Here is a 20,832-nt window from a genome sequence, read left to right on the forward strand (position 1 = left end):
AAAAGTCTAAAAAGTAGTTTTAGAGAAGAATATCATTGCATGACAATACTATTTTGATTGATAGCTTTGTATACATAAATGTTAAATCCTATAATATAAATACTACCATAATGTAAGAAAGAACTAGTGACATTTGACATATCCCGAATGATAATCTGACTATTTAGAACGCATTGCTTTTTCTAGACATTTCTGTAAAACTAGTTGTAGACATAAGATGTTTAGAAAGTGCTAGCACTTTGTATTAGAGGATAAACATATAGTGTCATTATTACGAGATACCTTTCAGATAATTCTCGATTATAGCGCACCACACTAGGGTTTCACTCGTATGAATTTTAGATTTTCCCTCCCGAAGGATTTATGTTTTCCTTAAATAAGCGTTCCGTATAAATTGTGCTACAAGTGTGGGTAGATTTTATGAGAACCGACAGAATAATTGATTACAATCGGCAGAAATACAGTGGAACTAAACGTTTTTAAACGGTTGCCATCGTGTTTATGATACGAGTAATTGGACGTGCTGCAGAATTTGTTTACGATTTAGCTGGTTGTAAACTTCTTTGCAATTTTCGTGGAATTAAATTATTTGAAGTCACTTCCATTTCTTTACATTTTTTTTTATATTTATAATTTTTATATTTTTAATGGATGTTATTAAATATGTACGTTATAAAATTGCTAATGCAAATAAATAACAGTTTCCAGCATTGTATAATCTTTGAGTGCATTTAGTTCATTGCATTGTTTGCATTTTTTCTGTGTTCTGAAGTGTTATCTTTGTGACGGTTTTTTTAATAACATTTTTCTTCGTTTGATAAATTAAACGTTGTCATTTATGAAAATGAATTCGGAGTTTGTTAATTTATTTTGCAAATAAGATAATATGTAAGTATATTTGTTTTTCTTACCCTGACATGATGTTGCTTTGTACGGGAAACCCTTGTATGATACCTATTTATTTAGGACATGTGATGCCTTTCGATCTTGACTTCCATTGTAAATCTGAAATAAAGATAATTTATTATTTGTATCAACTTCTATAGCATATTAAATTATAGTATATTGTATAAATTTTAGCAATTAAAATTTAGACGACATAGTTTTGTATTAAGTTTCTTAGTTTTCTAGAATATTTAATATCTGATTCCAGTCTACAGTATAAAGAAATATTTAATTAATGATTATTAGCAATAACAAACTACTTAATTAAATCTTGAACACAGATAATAAATGTATATGTCCATGATTTTATTTGAAAAATACAGAAAACTCTATACAAGTACATTGAGGATAGTATTTGTTCTTTCTACTATATACAGGATATTAGATTACAATATTACGTTTTTTATTCAGGTGCAATAAAGACTTTATTATCGGTAATTTTTTCAAATCAAATTATAGATGTTGGTATTTATATGCTATCACATTTTGCGTTGTCTTTTATTCTTTTTTTATTTTATTTGCATAGATTGTCAATATTATCAACAATTTCAAAGAATAAACTGAGAAGTTGCCAGGATTAATAATAGCAAATGAATAAATTGTTCGAGTTTTAAAACTCGTTTACCGAAATCCGAATCACGTAGGGCGGGACAAACAGATGGCTGCCTGTTTACGATTCGTGCCCTCAGAAATTTGCGATTGTTTACGATTATTCGGGTCTCCTTTAAAATATTCAAAAGACGTTAGAAGCTCGGAAATCGAACTCCGTCGTATTACGGTGATTGTAAAAAGAATATCTAAAACAGGGAGCAAATCGGCGCTTCTTATCGTGTTTACGATTTGAATTAAAGGTGAATTTTTAAGAGTTTTTAAAAGGAGATTGTTCTTAATTCGATTATACAATTTTTTTGGGTACATTACTTGTTATTATCACCAATTATGAATCAATTTTGATTATTCTTTTCGTAATCGATTGGGTTTATTTAGCTGTCGCTTTTTTATAATATTACACATATTATAAAAATATTAATCAATTGGTTGATTTGTCATAAATCGTATAACATTGTATACATAAAGCGAATGTAGAAGATTTTGAGTTCTTTTTGTATTCTCTATAAACTTATGATAAATTTATATATACCGTGAGACATAAAGGTACATTTTTTACTGCGATTCTAGAATGAGGGAGATAAATTTACACATCCGTTACAAAGGGGTGCAGGTAGTCGCGATGCGGTCACGGTTTGCGATGAGCCTGTGTATTTTAGATCTTTTTCGAGGTTGTGGTATATAGTAACGCTGTGACAATTTTATATTGACATTGTTTTTGTGGCATTATATTTTAAAATATTTAATATCATTGTAACGAGGTATATTGAATTTATAATGACAATATAAAGTCATGTCCTTATAACATATTTCTCTACACTTACATGTAAGAGCAAAAGAATGTATAAACTAATACAGACTTTTTTGTCTCCATCATTTATTGAATGTATTCTTCTTTTTGATCACTACATTCTTGATGTACCAGTTTTTACTTTTTTGTTTAATACCGAGAGGATCGTGATTGATTGTGCCTTTATAGCATGTTTTGTAGTTTATAGAAACTCCATAAGTAGAATGGATAATTCATAATTTTTCTCGAACCTTACATTATAAAATCTCTTTTTCTCGCCTTATCTTAAAGCTAGTTATTCAAACCGACCTGTATTTTTATTTGAATTAAGCCAATATCTATTTAAACCTGCGCTATTATGGTCATCTTTGCGGTAAATAAATAAGAATAATAATATTTCATAGGTTTATATTTAATCTGAAATAATAATAAATTTAAAACGCAAGTCCCGGCATAGAATAGGCTACCAATTCCTTTCCCGTGGGTGTCATAAGAGGCGACTAAGGGAGTTTATGGTCGTTGGATAGACAGCAGCGTCCCTTTAAAAACATTACCAAAAGCCAAACTGTAGTTGTCAACTCGCCTGCCAATAGGGGCAACTATTGGCAAAACCCTTCGTATTGGGGAGGCTCAGCAATGAACAGTTAACGGCTGATACGATAATAATTTATGCTTTAACTCAAGTCATAAATAGTCCAAAATAACAAGCAATAAGAAACAGTGACTTAGTCATAAAAATAAACTTTTCTTAAATCAGTTTTTGAAAGTTTATGATTGTATTAATTGTGTATTTTTTATAAAAAAATAAATAAATATTAAATCATTAAGGCCATAGGTTTCTATAAATATCCAGATAAATTTAGCCACATTCATCCGAATATCATTGCCGTCCATTCTCAGTAAATACATTTCTGTCTGTATTTTATTGAGGTAAAATGTTGTTAGTGAATTGTCTTTCATGTACAGGAAACGTTAGTTATTATGTTTGTTATAGATAAAATAAAACCTAATAAAATACCATTGATAGATATCAAGAGGAAAGAAACCAAAGTACCCTTATTTTCTCATGTTTCCATCTATAAATAATGTATTGTGCTCCTACGAGAATGTCCGCTTCGTAGTCCGAAATTCTTCCAATATTTCACCAGGATAAAATTGCGGCGCAGGCTTGTATCCGGGTTATTTCTAAAAAATAAGTGTATATTAGTTGCGACTTAAAGAGACAAGAGAGAAAACCGGATCTTATTGTATATAGGAATTTTGGGATGTGTAATGGGAAACAAATAAAACATGATAGTGTTTAAGGAAAAGTATATAAATTTCTAAACCCACATAATAGTATTCATGAAAGTCAACATTTTTCTCCAATAAACGTATGTAGGAATCCTACTAAAATTATAAATGTAAATTTTTTTTAAAGATATATAAATATTTGTTGTATATTAATATCAACATGTGCAGTGCAGAAAGAAAGTTTCCACCACTTTCCATCAAGTAGGCTGTCAGCTAATTTGCCATTCTAATTTGCATAAAGAAGTAGATTGCCTAATAAGAAATTTATTAAATCTTAATTTAGTACTGCACGTACTGGGTTAATGTATCGCACCACCATTTCTAAAATTTTTTGTATGCTATTAGTGTATATATTCATATTTATCTCATATTAATTGTCAGTTGTTAATTAGTTAAAATACATCATTATCTATCTCGGTGTTTCCCAACGTGGGGCCCACGCCTCACAGGGGGGCAATCTGATAGTTAAGGGTTGGGGCGGAGGGGGGGGGAGCAATTAAAAAATGAACTCGAAGCGATTTTAACCCTCTTGCTTTGGGCCATTTAAATGCAATGCTAGAATGCTAGAGTAGATATCGGTGTCAAATTAAAAAAATATTGTAAATATTTATTAGGTATAATTTCGTTTGACGTTACCAAAATATCAACTGGGCGATTATAGCCGTCAAGTAAACTTTGTCGGGAAAAATTATATATGGGGGCATAAAAATTTTAGAAACGTTCATGTGGGGCATGGCAGAAAAAAGTTTGGGAAACACTGATTTATCTGGTATCGTGGTAATAATTCGTCCCGCCAACATTATTCAATCGCTCTCTTAAACTCAATAAAATATAAATATTAAATATAGTAATATAATTTATATAAATATAAAATAAATAAAATTCAATATGGTTCATAATGGAACCATTTAGATAATTTTATTTTAATTCATCAACACTGAGTACCACCACAAAATTGTTTCTAAAAAGGAATATGAGGAAATAAATTATTTACCCAATAATATTGTTATTGGACACCAATAAGACGTACATTTGTACATTGTACATTTTTGTTTCTAGAAAACAATGAGATTAATACCTATTCTAATAATAATATTATTATGCACTCTGAGAAAAGAAAACAAGCCGAGGATTATTAAAACCGTATTTTATTATACGCCAATAAGGAGACTGTACATTTTTGCTGTCCAGATAGCTGTGGAAGTTTCTGGAACCAAAACTAGTTCTTAACAAACTTACGAGACTTTCGTCTTGTTTCATGTTCTTGTAACGCCAAGCACCTCACAATATACAACGACTTTGAAACTGTTGTTTTATTTGCGACTCCACGATTTACGTATAAAATATTTGTACGTGTGTGTGATGATAAGAAATATTTTCTTTATTTCTTATACAACTTTAAATGGAACTTTGATGTTGAAAGAAATACTAGTGAAGAGAGGTGTATGGCTACGTAAATGACTTTGTAAAATGTTTTTATTTGTATAAAGCATATTAGAAAAGTGACAATCAAGTAATGTACAATGATCAGTGCTTACTTTAACCTCTAAATATCGCAATATATACACATAAATAGATAAAGACAATGTATTTTCATTTATAATCTAAACATAGTTTATAGTTTTCATATATATGAAGTGATATTACAGAAGTTTTTATTAATACCAAGTTATCATTATAATACAATTTTAGTAATCACTTTCGGTTAATTTTTCAATCTTTCGAAAATTTTCTCTATACACTATGTACTGTACAGTTGAAATTAGTTAGAGCGAATTAATGTTCTATGTGTCCTAATTTAGAACAGTTTACACACAAGCGGCGGTTAATTCCATATTAATGAGTATCATCATCATCATTATCATCATCTCAGCCATTATCTGATGAGTAGCGCATGATACAATCTTATCTTACGCTTTTGAATTAAGTTTAGGGGCAAACATAAGGTTAATTAAAGTTATACTCGTATAAGGTAGCATTGTATTCTTGCGGTAAGCCTTAGATACACGACGCTATCGGTAGCACATATATCAATAGTAGAGAAATATTGATGCATACATACATATGTCTATGTCTGTCATAATTAGTAAATATATAGATAATATTGTAGGTAGAAAGTCCTTTTTTATTTAATTCTAACGGTAAATTTCGATCCGCAAGGAAAGAGTCTTCAGTCAAGATAAAAAAAGAACGAGAAGTTTACATTAATTTACATTTGAATTTAGAACATGAAATCGTGGTCTACAAGTAAATATTGCGTTGCAGTAAATAGTTTATACATCGCAAAGAAAAACAGCAATTTCATTCGCTACAAAGTTAATATGGGGTCAATGTTGATGACGTAGTCATGTAACGTACCAATAAAATTTAAACAATACGTAAGCCTTTTGATTTATAAAACTATTATTAATACATCTGATTATTACATTATTACTACATGCTGTTAATTTTCTACTGCTGAACATAGGCCTCCCCCATAACCATAAGGAGGGATTAAAATAAAATAAAAATGCATCGTAATACAAGCATTTTTAAACTTGTTGCATAACGACATATACACATCTTTCTTCATAAAGTTTTCAGTAATTTTATCACGAAAAACGAGCGAATCATTTTTCACAGTAAGAGCTTTTCAATGTAAGTGAATGCTGGCATTTAGCACATATTTCTCTTGATATTTTACACCTTGTCCCAAATGCTAAACATTTCTCTTGATCTCCACGGCAGGTTATTTACGGGGTAAGTATTCTATATCTATTTGTATTCAGGTATTGAAATAAAATTTATTGTTTATAATTCTGTATTAATTTTTATTTATTTATTCTTTAGTACAGCTATGTGTACAAGGGGGAATAAATGCTGAAATTATTCTCTCCCATTCAACCTTAAGTATGTGTTAGAATTATGAAATGTACTAGTATTAATTAATATACATATATATTAAAATTTACATAAACACACAAATAAATATATATAAATAATTAATATGCTTACACATATATAGGATATATTATATTATATACGATGATGATAATAGTAAATAATATTTCTTGGATAAAGTATATAGATATAAAAGTTTATATAAAAGTGAATATAAACTTTTATACTTTTTTTTTGCTTTGTTTGTATTTGTAATTTTATTTGTTTGGGTTTTTTTGTTAATTATGAGTACGACAACCGGAGGACTGGATCGGAGAAATTTTATTTAAACTAACTTAATTCTAATAGAATTGAATCTAATAAAATTAATCTAATAGAAACAAAAGTTACAATATAAAATTCCTATATTTAATTATAATTGACTGTCCAGTTTGAAGTGTAATCCAGGAGAATACGTTTTCAAGTCGTCACGTAGCCTCGTGCTGCAGCGTTAGCTGGATGCGATGCGGTGTCAGCGGTCTCGACTGTGGCTCACTATGTAACATGTTTCTATTTCTTTTTATAAATTAGCTTTTATTTTTATGTATGGTAGATATGTTACCCGACATAGTATTCAATTAAGAATTAATTTTCATTCTTCTTATTACAATGGGTAGTAGTGTAGTTTATCCCATGTCGGCCTTTTATTAATTTTCTCGCTTATATATTATATAGGTATCAAAGATAGAATGGCAAAAAAGCTGACGACCCACCTGATGCAAAGTGGTTACCGTCGCCTATAGACATAAGCAGTACCATGGAAATAACAGAGTATACTGTTTTGGTCCACGATATCCCCAATTGTTGCCATTTCTAAGGACTCAGGTTTATTCCCCTGTACCCTGTAAGTTCACTATCATGTTCTATCCTTCAGACCGAAACACAACTATGCAAACACAACTGCTTCACGTTAGAAACATAAATGGGACAGACGTACTCAAGCAAACGACTTTGGTACAAAGTCTCCTTCTGGTGTTACTGATTGTACTGTTGTGTGAATTAGAATAAAAGTAACTATGTGTTAATCTAGTACATGGTCGACTATGTTATAAATTTCAATCGAATTCCTTCAGCCGTTTATGCGTCATTGACTAATAAACCTCCAAATATCTTTACTAACTTTCATATTTATAATATTAGGTCAGCCGCAATACGGATAACGCGAGGATTCCCAGAGGATATATCCTGCTGACCTTGGCAGCATCTGCAGTTGCAGTGGACCGTAAACTGGCTCATTTATTATCTAGTCTTGTCTACTGCAGGATAGTCGACTCTAAAAATATAGTTCAGGGGACTAAGTTATGGGCTGTAAAAATTCTTGATTTTTAGGAGTCGTGTGTTTACACGACCATGTAGATAAAGCTAGCTGTATTCCGTGATCGCATTGTGATGTTGAATAATCTATAATTTCATAATTTTCTTCAAGAAATGAGCCATAAAATGTAAGAAGAACTTTTTAAACTTTAACTGATAGTTTTAGACGTTAAAAAAACAGTCTTTAACTTCATTTTATAGGATATATATTAATTTACTTTGTTTTCTAAACGTTTAGATTAGTTTTACTATCCATGGATACGAGTTAACCGATGTTGCGATGTCTATTAGAAAAAAAAAAACAAAACCGTAAAAATGCAATGCGAATCTTAGATATTTAATTTCTTATCTTTTCATTGTCTTGTCTGACAAAGAAGAAAATACTACTAGGATTATAATAAAAATAGATGTATAAAGAGGAATTTTTCAATCTAGTTGGTATTTAGAATTCTCGAATGCTGGATAACACATTTTTAAATAGTTTGTATAAAATATTTCATTCTGTGAATGTACAACATTATTCAATGAGAATAATTGACTTCTTTTGTAGTCTCAGTCTGAATACACATATATAAATATATATTCTTTATTTGCACTTGTAAAAAAGATACAGCGATTAGTTTAATAACTTGTTAGCAAGACTGGGCTCATATATTAAAAAAGAACAAAACTCTTAAAATAAACATGATATATTGTGTGGTAAAAAATTGAGTAAAGTTAATTTAATTGCGAAGCATCTTTTTGTTTTGCAATATAGAACAATGTAAAAGTTTTCTTTAGAAATGTAAAAGATTTTTTCATTATTCGCTTCAGTTATCCCCGACCTCTCTAGTCACTCAGTTTCTGACGGACTGGTTTAATTAAATAGCCAAGAAGTGGATGTTTTTTATTAAGTTCAGTAATGGCGAACAGGTAATAGTTTTTTTTTAAATACTCAATAAGTATATATTGAGATTAATAAATACCGTCACTGATTAAATGATGCATTAAATAATTATTATTATGTCAAATTATAGGACTTAGAGGCAAAATACCTTAATTCTCAGGAATGGCAACGTATGAAGCTCATGGTTGACACAATATACTGTGTCAACCAACTATAAGATTTTTTTGAAAGAGTAATTCAAATTAAATCTAGATTATCATTACTAATATAAAATAAAAATGTGAATATTTGTTTTTCCTTTTTAGTGTTCAGCGCTTCAATCAATCGTCATGGAATTTGGTATGCACGTATTATTTAGGACGGATAAGGACACAGGCCACTATTTATTTCAGTCAATCCACATATTCCGATAAAGCGGATGAAGAGTGTGGGTAAAAGTTAGTGGTTTATAATATATTTTCCCTGTGGATCTTCCTGGAGAGGACAGTGGTTATATAATGTATGTCATATGTAGAGCAAACCGCTCTTGTAGATTGTTTACGGTCAGTAACAAAATAAGTTAGTCACTGTGAGCTTAGAGTTTTTATCTAAGCGAAGTGACAATTTAATATAACTATAACTGAAAAATCCTACAATAAAATGCTAAAAAATATCTACCTGTGTTGAGATAATTTATCGTTCGATATCGTATTCTTAATTCGAAATACAAAAAGAAAATAGGTCCTATAACCAGAATAAAAACAAAGAAATATATTCTGCGGCTCTGTTTGCGTGAACTGAGATAAAATGTATTTATTGTTCAATGTTAATCCAGGACATATTTTCTTAATGGTCTTTGTGTATCGGATTTTATTCAAATCCATTTAGCTGTTAAAACATGTCTGAGTATAAACATTGATAATCTGTATATACACTTATGTATATATAATAAAACTGTACTGTTTTTCCCTTGAGACTACAGTATAGGGTTTTTCAAAATGGGTTTATAAGGGTTGATAACGCGCACGTGATACCCCTAGTGTTGCAGGCGTCTAAAGGCTATAATGAATGTTTACCAGCAGACGGGCTGTATGCTTGTTTACCACTTTCGTGGTATAAAAAACATTGATTAATCAGTACACGAATCACTACAAAATTACTAAGCAGAATTTTGATGACATTTGGCATAGTAATAATATGTTGATATATTATGAAATGTCTCATTTTTATGGGTAAATAGGTAAAATAGATAATAGTTTTCATCACATAAACATCGCGTGATAGTGTGACATATTTATGTATGTAACTATAAGACTATACTTTGTACGAACTAAAAATTTATATGATTACTAATTACTTATAGTTCGCAGATTAATAAAACGTGTACATATGTAGTAAGTAAATAAGTAATTACTGTAATATTCACAGAGAACGGTCATGACCTTCGCTGTTACCCAAAACTGTTATTGTTTAACTAATTGCTTGAACTTAGTCTTACATTGCAATTAATGATAATAAATTGTCCTGTTACGAGGAAACAATGTTTAGCGGGATGTTACTAGTGTGTAATTCCGTTACTGTTTATAATTTACGACTTAATTTATGAATCTTCTCATATCGGAGTTCCTAGCAAATAAATATTTATTTTTATTTTATGTTGCAATCATTAAGTATAATTTAAGGCAAGAAATTGTCACTAACATTGTATTATTTAAGTCACAACATTCGCCGTGTGGTGCTAGTCACCCCTTCCTTTCCCGTGGGTATCTTAAGAGGCGATTAAGAGAGGGTGAGGGATTGGCAGTAACGTTCCTCTCATAACATTTCCAAAGCCTAACTGCTGTTGCCAATCTGCCTTCCAAGCATGGTAACAACTGGCAACCCTCCACAAGGGGGAAGGAGTGAGGGGGTAAAAGTTGATATGAAATGATGATTTATTTATAATCTGTATTGACACATTACACTAAAAATCGTAGAATCTCGACATATGAGTACACCCAAAATAGTTGACTATACGAGTTTAAATGAAAATAAACCTTACATTATTATACCAACAATGCTATATTCATTGTTTACTTTGTTTGTGGCAATCGATAAGGTTAGACAAGTTATTATGAGCTTGGTGATTTAGTTTATCAAAATAATTTGTATTAAGTGTGGCGCAGAAAAAAAAGGTGTAAAAATGTGTGTGAAATGTTAACAAAAGCCTATGGCAAGTTTGCTGTGAGTAAAATAAGAGTTTATGAGTGGTATAAGTGGTGAAAATTTTATTACATTTCAGGAACATATATGTTAACATAATAAAAAAATAATGACAATTGGACTCTACAAACTCGCGAAATTCAAGAAAAATCCGTTAATTTCTGAACACACCTCGTATATTTTCATTAAGATATAGTACTTGATTACAGGAACTCAATTGATGGATAGCGTCCAGAAGAATTGTGCTTAGTCAATACTGACTGGACAGTGCTGACTCAACATGTCAGTACTATCTCAATCCAGTAAGTGAGGATTGACCTTCAGACCCTATGTCACTGAGATCGATGGAGTTTTTTTTACTTGTAATAGTGACCTATAAAGGAATTATTGTAACACATCCGTTTTGAATGTTTTCTAAGTTTCACTATTTCAGCATACTACACAAAATAAAAAATAATAATTGTTGGTTCTTTTTATTCACAGCTCCTTTACCGTGTCTGTAACGGGGACTGGCTATGCCAAGTCTCTCGTTACGTTATTAAAATGCTTTATAGTTTTATTCTACTACTATTATTATATTTTTATAATTATTATTTTCCTGGCTTGTTACCAGTACTAGAATTTTATTATTATTTTTATATAATTTGTTATATCTCTCATTTAGAGGTAGTTTTAGACATGGGCCAAAGCCAAGTGTTTTTGGAATGTCAGTTCAATGATAGGAACTTACGGACCAGGCGACATGTATTTATGTATTTATTTTTATTATTATTATTAAATAAATGAAATATTAATTAATTAATGTCTTTCGGCTTTTTAATGCTTAATCTTATCACACTAATCAAAAATATATTTCAATGAAAAAAAAAACACGCCAACTTTTTACTGATAAAAAATCTAAGTGACGATTCAATAGTCTTTGAAACAAGTGTGTATGTGTATGAGACAAATTATGTCAGTAGAAAAAGTCAGAAATATTTGTATGGATTTGTATGGATTACCTTTTGCATCTCTTTAGGGATTTCTCTCTTTAGGAGACTTGAAAAAAAAGATAAATCCAAATGGTTCATGTATAACACACGGTTACTGCGTCGCCAGTTCTTGGCGTGGACTTGGCTTGACACGCTACCGCGTGCCTAGACAAGATAATATTTAGTTAAATAGTAGATTCCACAATTTGCGGGGAATTAAATTTCAATCATGCAACGCTGGGTAAAATAAACACTGTCCGAGCAGTGTTCCACCCACTACCCGAAAATTCCACCCATTGCACTAACAACACTATTCACCAAATTCACAAAGGATTTGGTGAATAGTGTTGTATGCTGATATTGACGATCTGAAGATGTTATTTGTAGTTGATTGTGTTGGTGTTACAATCAGAAGTCCTGTGACACATAGATACATACATACACACAAACATATATACATAAACATAATATCTGTACGCGTACATAGATAGAGAGAATGAGAGAAATTTGTAATGAAAAAATATTTTTTTCGATAATACATTTATTATAAGAAAATTAATAGAAATACAGAATAGGGAATCGGGTTTCATAAAATTACCAAAGTTATGTTTTAGCTAGTCAGATAAGAGATATTTATCAACGAGGGTGTCCGGTCGCCCCCGTGGGGGTAGGTCGTGACTGATGCACAGAGTTATTAGCCTCCCACAGTTGTCCAAAAGTACAATTTTTAGGTATCAGTATTATTTACAAATTTACTATTTTATTGATAAATTTTTGTGTATCATATTAAAAGTTCCTTTAACAAGTTACGTCTTGAACAACGAATACAGTGTAGTTATTCTGTAAAATACAAACGACTTATGTAAACCAATTTATATTTATAAAATAAAATAATATATAAAAATAAAACATATTATTAAACACAAGACACAATTCAACAGTTAATATTATATACCATCAGAACATACTTATAAAAATCGATATTTTGTATAAAATATAAAATAAAGAAAATATGTAATATAGTTCAATTCTATTCTCCAATATTACTTCCATTATTCAATTTACTGTCTGAAATTGATTCGGAGAAGTAAAATTCAATATTATTATATCTCACGTTTTATATAAATGATTCGGACACTCTTTAAATTATTCAATGTAATGTAAAAATTATTTGTTATTGAGAATTAGGAGTATATGTATTTTTAATGAGCACGGGGTATTAAGGTAAAAATATCGAAAATAAATTAATAATTGAATGAATAAAATATTACGTACGTTATATTTTCAACCGACTTCAAAAAAGGAGGCGGTTATCAATTCGGTGGCATTTTATGTTTGTTACTTTCTATAAATTTGTCATTTATATACCAATTTAAAACATTCTTTTTATTTGAAAGGATATATTTAGAGATTAGTTTCACAGAAATTTTATCAAAATCGGTTTGTGGTTTAGTTTTAAAATTAAAACAACTGGTTTTGCCACAACTAAAGTCAATTTTCGTGGAATATAATTAAAAATTATTATTTACTGAATTTGGTTCTTTACAACACAGGGGGCAAACGAGCATGTGGTTCACCTGATGGTAAGTTACTACCGCCGCCCATGGTCACCCACAACACCAACAGTATAGCAGGTGTGCTTCTGGCCTTTTAAAAATTGAAATGCTCTTTTCTTGAAGGTTATGTTGTCGTATCGGTTCGGAAATACTGCTGCTGGAAGTTGATTCCAAAGAGTGGTTGTGCGTGGGAAAAAGTGCCTTGAAAAACGCACGGTGGAGGACCGCCACTCGTCCAGATGGTTGGGATGAAATTAAAGTAATTAAATTAAGTATTATTTTGTGAAAGTCCATACCATTGGTTAGTTGATTAGAATTAATTTGTTCAAATCCACTACTATTATTATGCGTAGCGGAATTAAACAAAATAATTCTTATTAAACAACTACGTTAAATGTTTTTCCAACAATCTCTGTATACCGATAATTCATTAAACCGAGTTAACGATACCGCGTGGCTCCAATAAATGGCACTTCGAGGCGTACCATATGGTTTTTATTGGGTAAAAATTTTGCATATTCCATCTTATTTCTCTCAATCGAATCTTGGTAAAGTTTTTTTAGAAATGGAAAAATAATATTAGCGATTAGGTTTTTTAATGGATGAAAATGGAATATAAAACCTACCCGTGTTATTAGTTTATATTGGTAGGGTTCTAGAGAGGGGCGATAGATGAGAATGCAGTTAGGTCAGTTGGCCCATCGTGATGAATTTACCAGGAATAAGCCACGATGGTTTTCAGGTACGTCCGCGTGGAACTCGACTTATCTTTATTATTTACGATTCTCTCAACAACTTTGATTATTTCTCTACATTATAAGGTTGCTTGGAAGAGATCGCTATTTAGTGTAAGTTATTAATTATTCATTTTGTTCGTGTAAATAATGTTAATCTTTATATTTATATAATTTTTTGAAGGGAACAATAAAGAGTTTTAATTCTTTCATTCCTTCCCCTTAGATTTAGAGGTTATAGTTGTGGCTAATTATAGGAAGTGATTTTTAGCATTCCGTATCAAAACGGAACTCTTATGGTAAGACTTTGTCCATTTGTTTGTCACAACGCTATTTCTCTTTAAATATACTAATGCTGCCGTTTTTAAATTTGAAATAGTTTTGTATATTTTTAATTCACATATATTTTTTTTCTTTTTTACTGGGTCTAAAAGGCGAACACTCTAAATTGACCTGCTAGTCCAAGTGGGATATCATATGAAAGGATTTTAATTTGTATATTTTTAAACTGATTTTTATCAATTTTAATGCTGCGCAGTTTAATAGATAAATTCATAAATATGAGAAAAAATCCATTTCTTGCCTTATCTCCGAAACTTGTGAAAGGAAAAATCTGAAGTAATTATAGTTTATATGCTAATATTACAAAAAATAAAATAAAATTATGTTTCTAATTAGCAACGTTTTTAAGAAATTAGCCTAAAAACTTTTAAAAATAAACTTACTTAATGAAGTCCATATTTTAACCAAAATTATGGCTCAAGAAATTACCAATTGTAATATCAATGCAATAAAGGTAATTTAATCTTTATTTTTTATTTTATAAAGGTAATTTTATATATATAATTATATACATATATGATGTCTCTTAGAGGTGAAACATGCATCATAACATGTGCGTAGACTAAATAACGGTCAGGGAATGATGACTAATAGGTAAGGTTGTAGAACTTCTATTAAAACCATATTACGCCGACCCCAAATGATTGGGATAAGGGTAGGAAGATGATGAGTAGTTAGTCAGAATCAAAGCAAATCAGATAACAGAATTAAACAATTCAATCCTAATCAAATCACCAGTTGTATTATTAATATACTAACTTTCTAAATTTATTACATTTTCGATTGGCAATATTTTTTCCATATGAAATTAAACATAAATCGATTTGTCATATGGAGAAAATTTATTGAAATTGTTACTACCCGTTACAGTAACGAGATGCACCATAAAGTAAAATACACATATAGTTGATATTGCACATTTATGAGTTCTATTCCATCAGACGATACCATAAAGTATATACGACAGATGTGAGTTATAAAGCTGAGCAAGCAAACGGTCCCTAGAGACGGACTTTACCACGGAATAGTGATTGTACTGAATTCTGGATGATTTCTCTTCGTAGTTTTCAAGAAGACTTCTAAAATAGGAAATGTTTTCAATTCGTGCGACTTTTTTTGTGTATGTTCTGCGATATTTTCGTCAATTATAATAAATTCCGTTTTGGTGTTACATTTGTAACTGTTGTAATATTTGTTTTTTTTTTTTTGCGAAACAAAATATTAGGAATTATTCAAAGATAAATTAGAATAGAACAGACTAAATTCGTCATTCAAAAAAACAAAAAAAAAAAACGTTTGTACTCACTTTTATATTTTATCTGAGCAATAAATAGTATTATCTTGTATCTTATATATGTGTAAGTATATTAGTTATTTATATTTACTTGTTTATATATGTAAATTTTAGTATGTATGTATATTAATTATTAGTTGTATTACATTCGATTATTTGACACTTCTCTAAGGTTGACGAGGAGAGAATCCTTTTAGCATTATCCGCCTTGTACATATACATTTACTAATTAATAAATAAATAGTAAGAGACTAATTTAATGGAAGTTTGCTTACTAAAATATAGTCTTAGATATTTTATAATTTAGTTTTTTACTGTTTCAAATTAAATAAATTTTAAATTGTTTATTTAAATATATTTGGTTGTTAATTTAATGTTTCTAATTAATATTTTTTATTTTATTGTATTTTGAAAGCAGTAGAGACAGCATAATTGCTTATTAATTTTTATATGTGAATAAATGTATCTATCATTTGAAAATGTTTTCGTGTAATATAATTAAATATATACTTATACACCCTTATTATATTCATAAAAAAAACTTTTCAGGGAATAATATAATTATTCTAAACCCCCTTATTACAGTCACGGTAATGACGCCCCTGGTATCTTGATAACGTAATTTCAACTCTGCCCACGGGCATTAAATTCTTTATTACAAAAGTTAGTACAATTAGGGTAACGAGTATTTAAATAATATATTACAAATCCCGCTACGTCCACCACTTTTCCTATTGCACTCTTATGCTTCCATCTCACGTGTAATGTTTTGTACCCATTCAAAAAGTAACCTGTGAGCAGTGAATTCTCCCTCTGGATTGTTCCGGGAAAATATGTAATTTAGAAGGACGGCGCACCGCCCATTTATACAGCTCAGCGATAACCCCTATAGGGTTATGTGGCCGGAAAATAGGTCACAGGTCACCATTGTACTTACCTTGTCTTGAATCGTCTAACATAATTTTAGTATGTTGGACATAACTAACGGTAATTGTGAACCTAGCTAACAGTAGGTAAGTATTTAATTTAAGAGGTAAACGACATGTCTTCTAAAGGTTCCACAGATTATACTTCTTTCAGGAGTACCTGTGTTTGCTTTTCAAGTTACACAATAATATTTTACATAGTTTTTAATTTTGTGTAAGATAAAAGATATATGGTATAGTCAATATAATTATAAAAATTGCAAACTCATCTTGTGTTTGAATTTTATATGTAGATGTGACACATAAATATATTTTTATAATAATAATATAATATAAAATATTTTAAGGTATAATTTTTATTTTTTATAATTTATTATATTTTTATTAATTCATCACTGACACAATAGTCGATTGTATACGTACGAGTGATTTAAAGACGAGTATCTTTGATGTAACTGAATCGAAATGTAACTGTAATTGCATGGAATTATTTTGGTTTGAAGTTGTGAAAATGAGATATGGCACTAAAATTATAAAGCACGGAGCTATAATAATACGTCAGTCTTCCCAAAAGGCTGCATGTATAGTTGATGGAGTACTTAATTAAAATAGGCAGCTATATTGATTGTTTTATTTTATACAAATATAATTTCACGTATAATTATGTATAAGTACTATATTTCATCTAACCATTATTATTTTCAAGTTTTGTACACTTTTATAGGATTCACCAAATAAAGTATAATGTTTTCTAGATCGACATATGTATGTGAGCTTCTTTATTCTACCATATCTTTTAAATTTCTGAACAGATTTATATACATGGGATATCGTTAGAATTCTTACATTATTATGATTGACAATTATTTTTTAAGGTAATTCATTCTTGAAAATTTTTATTTACAGCGCAAAATGTAGATACTTGTTATATTTTAATAATTAACTTATATGTAGCTATTATAATAAACAAACCTATAAGTTATTATGTAATATGTCAATCAAATACTTCAGGGAATAGGGACATGGATTAATACGTTTCACTATGCTAGATTAATCAGAAGTTGTATAATCTTCGCTCGGCTTGTTAGGTCACGACACACCCGCTGGATAAACAAAATAACAGTGAAATAATATCGTTGCCGAACCGTTTGGCTTTTTGATAGGGTTGCTTGCTACTTTGGTCACTTTGTTTGATTTGTCTATTTGCTCAGTATGTATATCACAAGTGTATTTCACGTACAGGATGTTATTGTCATGTATGTACCTATGTAATTGCGGAAGTTTGTAAGGATGTATGAATGGTTGTTTATTACTATTTCATGCAAAATCTATTGAACGTATTTGATTGAAAATTAGTACATAAACTGGTTATATCCTGATTTATATACAGATTTATGTGCGGAAAGTCGCCGGACACAACTTGTTATATTATTAATAAAGTTTTTACTATATTCACAATATTTGATAAAATAAAAACTATTTATTTATATAAAATTTATTATTTATTTGTATACAATATAGATTTGTACACTTATAATGTATACATAGCTTACATAAGTTAAGATTTATAGTTTTGTATAGCAGAATGCAGATTTATTTTTACTTACATATATATATATATATATATATATATATATATATATATATATATATATATATATATATATATATATATATATATATATATATATATATATATATATATGTAAGTAAAAATAAATCTGCATTCTGCTATATATATATATATACTAGATATCTGTCTGCAGATATCTAGTATATTTACCTATAGATAGACATTTTTATATACTGGATAAAGATTACAGTATTTTATTAGTGGTGAAAAATCTAATCTATGGCACTTGTTTGTATTTCGGTTATATGTGTACATAAATGTGACAGAGGGCACATACCCCACACACACATACGTGAGGATCGTAATTAATAGGTTGGTAATATTTTATCTTGGTTTCCCTTGCCAGCTTTAGGGAAAAGCAAGGGATATTGATGTTCTGTTTTATAGATAACCGATTACCAAATCGTCCATCGTAGACTGTTACTAATATGGTATAGTCAAGTTTGAGTTTGGGATCATTTATTAATGTATATCTATATATCATTATCGTCATATCATCCATTACTTGTCTACTGTTAAACATAGGTTTCTCCCTAAAACTGCCATAAGGTCCTGAGCTACCTGCATCCACTGACTCGCTGCAAAGCATTTTTTTTTACAACACAGGGGGCAAACGAGCATGCGGCTCACCTGATGGTAAGTGACTACCGCCACCCATGGTCACCCACAACACTTACGGCATTGCAGGCGAGCTGCCGGCCTTTTAAAAAGGAATATGCTCTTTTTTTGAAGGTTATGTTGTCGTATCGGTTCGGAAATACTGCTGCTGGAAGTTGATTCCTTCGTTGCATTTGAGGTCGTTACTCCATATAGTGGGTGGTCGTCCTATATTGCGTTTGCGGGGTCGCCATTGAAGTCTATTTTTTCCCATGGTTACGGGTAAAAGTTATAATAATAAACTATTATTAGCAACTTTATATATATTATAAAAAAAATATAATAACTAGTAACATCCAATATGATGTATGATAAAACTTATATAGTACTGTATAAACAAATACTGGTTAGTTAATTAGAATTGTTTAGTTTAATTCCGCTAACATTAGTAAGCTTAAGACTATTATTATTTAATAATTAACAAATAAATAATTGGTAGACTGGGCACCGAACGATCGACATTAAGCTTCAAGCAGCGACCTAGCAATTTGTCTGAAGAAGCCTAGTTTATAGGTGGAACATAAATTACAACATGTGTGTGGACTGAATAACGATCAGAAATTGATGACTAGATATACTATATAAAGACGTAGAACTTCAACTAATAAGACAATCTTTAAATGTTGGCAGTCGCACACATGTTGATGGTAGTGGAATTAAACAAAATAATTCTAATCGGCTAACCATATGGAAATCCTTAACGTAACACCTAGTTTAATAGACTGTGCAATACAAGACAGTCGTTAGTAACGTATATTATGCTGTAAATCTGAAAATCTGAAACTTTTCAACTGGAATTGAAATTATTAGCATATTTGTATGGGATCGTGACACTAGGGAATCATATCTGTCATGTAAGTAAGTAGTTCAGTGGACAATTCTGTATAATAGTTTGTCATAAAGGTCGAGTTACACACTCTACAAGTTTCGTGTAAGCAGTCTCTTGAGTGACAAGACAAAAAACAACGAAAAGCCGCTATGACGAGGGTGAAATATGGGTAGGTAATAAGTAAATTTTCGGCCACTGTTGATATTTGTTTTGTATATTGTGTACCCAAGAGATTTTAACTTCATCATACATATATAAAGGTAAGAATATTTTTAATAATGGAAAAATAAATTTAAAAAATGTTCAATATATCTAGTTAATGGATTAATATCATGTCATCATCATATAAGCCGTTACGTTACATGTACAAAATATTCAACTTTAATTCTGAATGTTCCATTTGAATGAATTTTACATATTTTAATCGCTTTAATTAATGACTACGGAAAATGAAATTATTCAATTACTTTTTTTTTGCATATAGGTAAAAAACAATTATAAAATGTTCAGATACGTGTCATACGCTGAGATAAATGTTATTTTAAGCGGTAAAAAAAAAAAAACCAGCGGAGAAGTGGACAGTTTCCGACAATTCACAACTAACAGGATGTAATTCTTGTTAGTGAAAAAGCATTTTCGAAATGAAAATTGTACGCTTGGTTATTTTACAGTTACAGTCGTAAAAGGTTGCAGAATGTTGAGTGCCTAAAGTTGTTTGCTTGTTGAAAATTACTGTAGGAAATTGCTATTTTAATTAGTATAGTCATTTTATGTTTAAACATCATATTTTTAGCTATATGTATATAGAGCTGATATATGATATATATAGAACTGATATGGAATTTAAAAGAGGTTGGAGGAGGTTTCATATTTTTGAATTTAAAATTTATTAATCTGTATATATATAATGCTTTATTTAAATAATATGTTTTAGATATTTTCTGCATCATCAT

The 20,832-nt window shown here is 29.9% G+C and overlaps 1 long non-coding RNA gene across 1 annotated transcript in view; it reads right to left on the reverse strand.

Annotated features, from left to right (window-relative positions):
• Positions 1-20,832, reverse strand: part of LOC128201533 (uncharacterized) — a 136,219-nt gene that overhangs the window by 25,553 nt on the left and 89,834 nt on the right. Inside the window, exon 3 of the long non-coding RNA XR_008253274.1 lies at positions 912-1,005. This is a non-coding gene — a long non-coding RNA (uncharacterized LOC128201533). The remainder of the gene's footprint in view (positions 1-911; positions 1,006-20,832) is intronic.

This window comes from Galleria mellonella, unplaced genomic scaffold (genome assembly GCF_026898425.1).
Source record: "Galleria mellonella isolate WM207_F2 unplaced genomic scaffold, CSIRO_AGI_GalMel_v1 utg5382, whole genome shotgun sequence".
NCBI lineage: Eukaryota > Metazoa > Arthropoda > Insecta > Lepidoptera > Pyralidae > Galleria > Galleria mellonella.